Consider the following 6,000-nt stretch of genomic DNA (forward strand, 5'->3'; position numbering starts at 1 on the left):
CCCCTAATCACTGCTTTCCCCCCACAGAAGTGGGAAGGTACCCCTCACCTTTTCATTGGAAAGGATTTACAAGTGCATTCACAGAATTTCCTTCAGTTTTCTGTAACTTGGAGTTCTATCAAGGATATAAAAGTAAACTTTAAAAGATACAATGCTTTAAGTTAGGGTTCCCGCTAACTACCACAATTTTACTGGCATGCTTATAAAGCTGAAGGTCTGTTTAAACTGAAATTAGCTTTTAATTTTTACATCTGTTAGCATTATTAGTTTCAAGTGTCAGGTGCATTTTAAAGTAGATGTTTTGCTGATATATTTGGAAGTGTTACACAACTGCAAAACTTTATGATTATGATAGAATACCTTGAATATACACTTCAAGATCATCCACATAACCAGTCAGACCCAAGACAAATGGAAGAGAATGATACCATTTATTAATGGATGAAGTTTAAGCCAATTCAGTGTCAGGATGGACAAGATTCATCAGTCCCATAACAGTGTAAAGAAAAATATTATTTAAAGCATACTGAAAATTTCACCTCCACCTTGTCTCTCAACACTTCAAGCCATGTCAAGTCATGCTACTCTTAGAAAGCAATGGCAACCCATGCTGTTGGAATACAGAAAAGCATTCCATAAGAAGAAAGGACAGTTTATCTGTCTTTTCATCTGTTGCGTCACAGTCCAACAAAGAACAGTAGTAGATTACAGCTGCTTTAGGAAAGGAAAGTTTGAAGCACAATCCACAGATGCCCTATTTACCAGCAAGACTAGGGCTTACTGGTTTGAGAAAGGGAGAAGTCACACTCCTTGTACTGGCTCAAAATCAGCAGCAGATTGGCAAGAGTTTTCAGTACAACCAGCAGCTTTAACAGCCTTTATACCTATACTAGCAAAATCCTAAAAGCTCGTCCACTTTTGTTAGCCATTTTCACTTCCCAAGTGGAAACAAATAAGCCTTTCAAAAAGCATTTGATAAGTGACCACAAATAACACTGAATAAAGTTTTGGATGCAGAGAGAGACACAAAAGAAACTATTTTCATATAAAAGCTGAAACATTACAAAATTGTAGAAAAATTTAGGTTGAAAGCAATATCACAAGGTCTTCTGATCCAACCCTGTCCTCTAAGTGAGGCTAAATTTGACACTATACCATTCAAGATAACCTCTGTTAGTCACAAGCAAAGTATATGTGATTAACTCCCTTCACCACACACCCATCACTCTTATGCTTCCAACGTTCTGGGGATAAAAGCAAATATCAAAGTGTTATGGCTGTTCCTTAAATGCTAGAGTTTCACCAAGCTTCTTTACACATCTGAGAAAAATGGAAGAGAACAGGTGATGAATTGTAGGAACACCTTGCAAACTGAGTGTAAGTTTAAAAAAAAAAAGAGAAACAAAACATAACCCCCACACAACCCTGAGTAACAGACATTTCTTTACCGTTGAGAATATATATTGCAGCACATCAGTACTTCTATAGAACTTAAACCTTCCCCAGACAAGGACGGCCAAATGTTGTCCCTATTTATTAAATGAAGTTATTAGTAAAAGAGAACTTAAGAGCAGGCAGAAACGTGCCACATTTTTTCAAGTAAGACTTCTGCTGTTTCCTTCTTGTGTCAGCAGATCTTGAATTTCTCAGCTTGGGAGTACCTTTCTTCCCCTCCCACCTTTCTTGGCGTATATGGTTACAACACACTAGATTCACCCTGCAGAGTTTATACCAACAAAACGTGAGCATACATAGACAGCACGTTTCAAGAAATGCTAAATGTAAATGATTTAAAAATCTAACAGATGTTATGAAGACTAAGACAACATGAACTAGAGAATGGATGCAACAGTTCATTATTTAATCCTTTTTCTTTTGCAGTAGAAAGTTCAATGAATAAATTGAGAAAAGCGTAGGATTCAAGAGTCGCCAAGAAAGCAAGCTGTAACTGAAAACTGCTACTAGGATTATAAGAATTTGAAGCTGTCTATAAAAGTTTATTTTCATCATATAGTTCACGCATACCTTGCTGAGGAAATCTTTCCTTATCTTCCACAACCAAATCCCAATTAAGATATAATATCAAGCATCTGTCTACTAGCAATACATCTGGCATCTTTTGGCAATCTAAGGCTTTTTAGGTCACAAAACTTTTTGCTCTTCCTTTCCCCTTCAAGAACTACTATGATCACACACAAGTCAGAAGAGAAATAGCTTAGAGAAAAAGACAATAGGAAGACATGTGTCCATCACATCTGTATGATCTGAAGGAAAATTTTAGTCAAATGATAAAGCAATAAGAGAAAGTCCAAGTACTGACTATTGGCAAAACAACAGAACATAAACTTAATCCCCCTCCCTCCCTCAATCTTTGGGAAGGGAAAGAAAAAAAATTGCAGAAATAATTATCCTCTCTCCAGAGGAGCAAACTAAAACCAGGACTTCTTAATCCTACATTTTAAGATTTACAAATGCTATGCTCATCAGGTATTTCCTTACTGTCTACTTCCTGCAGGTGCAGAGCAAGATTTACACTAATTCTGAGCCAGCAGGTGGCATTAACATTTCATATACCCCAAGCAAACACAGTATTAGTCAAATGCTGGACACAGGCAACCTTACAAGCCCTATTTAAGTCCCATACGCAATGAGTAGTTTTCAATGACAATTTGTATAATGGCATGGAAAATTAACTACAGTCGTGCATGAAGCATTCCACTATCCACTCTGACAAAATAAGACAGGATTGCCTTCTCCTGCCTGCCTGATGGTTGGCTGGATTTCCCATCTCTCCTATCAGCACAACTCCATCAGGTATACACTGAGGAACTCGCATCAGAACCTTATCCTAGCATGCAATAAGGCACTTAAAAGGTAATGGCAACAGTAGTAATAAAGTTTAACAGTAGGATCACATTTTTAATTTGTGCGATGAGCCTTTAGAGTAACAAAAGTGGGAATATGTCCCTCTTTAAATGATGACTTACTGCATAAGAAATTGATTTGGGACTCAGTAGATGTAGATTCCTATTTTCTGCTGATTTTCAAAACTTCCTGTACAGCTGCTGACAGGTACACGAGAACTGCCATTAGTGCAGGCAGACAAAATACTTCCTTACCTCACATAAATGTAGGAATAAAGTCCACTGAACACTGAGGTTCTTGTGTTCTTGTGTTATAAACTCCTAAATGGACATCCTACTTACAAGGGGTAGGAGAGGAAGAGGAAATCAGATCTTTAATACAAACACCACTGACTTCATATCAAAGTCCACAAGAATAAAATCCGAAGTCAGTACATCATTTCAACAATGGAAACAGAACTAGGAAAAAAGAAAATATACAAAACCAACCAAAAAAACCCTTTAAAACAAGAACATATGGGGACATTTTTGCTTTTCTTTCACCTTGAAGTTCAAGTAACTCAGAACACAACTTGAGAAGGCTAAAAAGAGTCCAGTGGACAGGTTTTTTAAAAGGTCATTAAAACTTGCTCTTCTTAGTACTGTACAGAAGCAGCACCTTCATTGCCCTGGAGGGGAAAGCAGAAATTAAGATCCATGAAGGACTAGGAATTATTTTCTTCCAAGTATACACTGAAAAGAGTATTAGCACATGCAGTGAACACATCAGCCACTTTTCGAAGCTATTGAATGAGTAAATTCTAATATAAAATTTCACTTTTATTAAATAAGAACTGGCAGTCTTAAGATACCGATCCCCTTTGCATTTGGAAAGTTTATAAGACTATTTCCATGCACTTGAATGGGCTAGTGGAGACAGCTTTCAGTAACCATCCATCTTCCATACTAGAAATCCCAGTGTTTTCACGTAATGTATGCTGGAATTTAGGTGGTTTTTATTTAACCCTACCCTTACTCTTTTTTTTTTGGTCCAGTGGAAAAACTTGTTATAAGAATGCCAGGGCCTGCCACAGTGCCACAGATACAGAAGGAAGTTCATGAAAAATGCTAATGTTCTACAAGTCCATGTGCTGCTACACAAAACAAAAATAAACAGATATATAAAAAAAAAAGCTGATACCTAAACAGTACTACCACTCAGTCACTTACCACCAAAGTCATAGAGTCCAGAAAAAATTTAAATCTTGGGCATTCATATAACACCTGTTTTCTGATAAAGCTTCAATTTCCTACAGGTAGGAAGTTCTTGGACTGTTTCTGGAGTATGCTTACCACTGCATTTCCTGCTCTGAGACATTTCAACACAGACTCCTATTCATCTACAAATATTAACTTGTCACCAGCCAAATATTACAGACCTTATGTCTAGAAAGTCAATTCTTCTTGTCCAAGCACTCCAAAGAGCTTGGCTTTTAGAATTTAAATTTCACCTTCTGGATTCCCATGTAACAAGCACTTCTAAATGAAGTCCAAGATCATATGAATGGAGAGAAAGGAATAAGTGGTTCCACTGCATAAGAATACCTGGGAGTAACAGCACACACAAGCCTTCATGTATCACTTCTCCCCAGTTATTACTGTGAGGACTTGCCCCAGGGCCTGTGCCTAAAAACAGGGGAAATTGAGATGTGTGCTTCCACTGAAGCCACAATGCAAAAGAAGCAGACAGTTTGCCTGCTACAGATGACCTTTACTGCAAAGGGCTGCAGTAGATCTGCTGCATGAGAGAAGGGTCTTCAGTGCACAAGAAAACCTCAGACAAATGAGGGGATGTTTGTGGTCAATGTGTGTTTAGTAAGATATGAAATCTTTCAGAAGTAAGGGAGTAGCTGTTTTTTTCCTTCTTTACACATATAGACCCTAAGAAGTACAGAAGCACATGCTTTGTCACTCTGCTGACCAGGGCAACAATATAATTTTGCTGGTATAACTTCAGACCTACAAAAGAATTGATGTTAATCAGCATTACTAAAGTTGTAAGGCTTTCTGGCCTCTTTGAGACATTTAATATTTCACACCAGAGGTGAGTACAGTTTACAGATCATATTTTAGGACTTGGCTTTAAAAGACAAATTGATAACTTAGCATTTCAAACCACAACAACTGACAAATTTAAAACTTACTTCCATTACATTATCCAGAACTTAGGTTTCAGAAAAGGCCTTTTGTTTCAAAAACGAACCAAAAAGCTAGGCCCAGGACAAAAGTGCTCGTCCCTAATACCTTTTCTTTTAGAAAGCATTGACAATATTGATATTACAGGAAGTTATTAAACAGCTACTAGTAATGTAAAAGGGAGTGATAAAATGACCACATGACCACACATGCAGCTGAAATTTGGGGGGAAAAAAGTGCTGCATTTTTTGCATGCCAATTATTTTCAACAACAACCCTGGTTAAATTTCACTTTTCTCTCATGTACTTGCACAGACCTTATGTCTAGAAAACAAGCACTAAGATGAAGAGGTATCTTCACCTGTAAAACGCAGTTAGATTGCTTATAAGATATACAGTATCACTGATGACTTCTGGCCTCCCAAGAACCCCTTACTATAGAAAAGCAATGAAAACAGCAAACCCCAAACCTCAGAAGCTGATAAGGCTTTAAGTTATTTTGTGATACGTAACAGTGTCGTCGTCCCCTCCCAAAAAAGGGCATTTAAGAACCATTAAACTTCACCCCGTTCATTGCATACAAGGAGTGATCAGTACTAACAACTGTACTTCAGGACTGTAATAGCCTGGCTTGAAAACCATTATTCTGAAAAATAGTACCTAGTGAAAAATAAGGTTACCTAAGCAATGTAAGACACAAACCAAGAGGAAAAACAGATCCCTGGGTCTGTACGTTTGTACAAAGACTGGAATAAATGCCAACATCTGTAGCTCAGGTCCTTGTTCCCCGGCAGATACAGATGCTGGAGGCCCGACGTGAATCCCAACCGAGTCAAAAGGATGTGCCCATGTGCTCGCCCCTCTCCCGGTTCCCCCATTTTCTCTTTCCCACTCGGGACTACTTTTGTTAAGGATAGCACTACAAAACGGGGGGCCGGCCCCCTGCCGCTCACACCCCGCG

At 38.2% G+C, this 6,000-nt stretch overlaps 1 protein-coding gene across 2 annotated transcripts in view; it reads right to left on the bottom strand.

Moving 5' to 3' along the window:
* PWWP2A (PWWP domain containing 2A) overlaps positions 1-6,000 on the bottom strand; it is a 31,128-nt gene that overhangs the window by 24,343 nt on the left and 785 nt on the right. The gene's annotated exons all lie outside the window — the stretch shown is intronic.

This window comes from Haliaeetus leucocephalus, unplaced genomic scaffold, assembly GCF_000737465.1.
Source record: "Haliaeetus leucocephalus isolate CR32 unplaced genomic scaffold, Haliaeetus_leucocephalus-4.0 Scaffold656, whole genome shotgun sequence".
NCBI lineage: Eukaryota > Metazoa > Chordata > Aves > Accipitriformes > Accipitridae > Haliaeetus > Haliaeetus leucocephalus.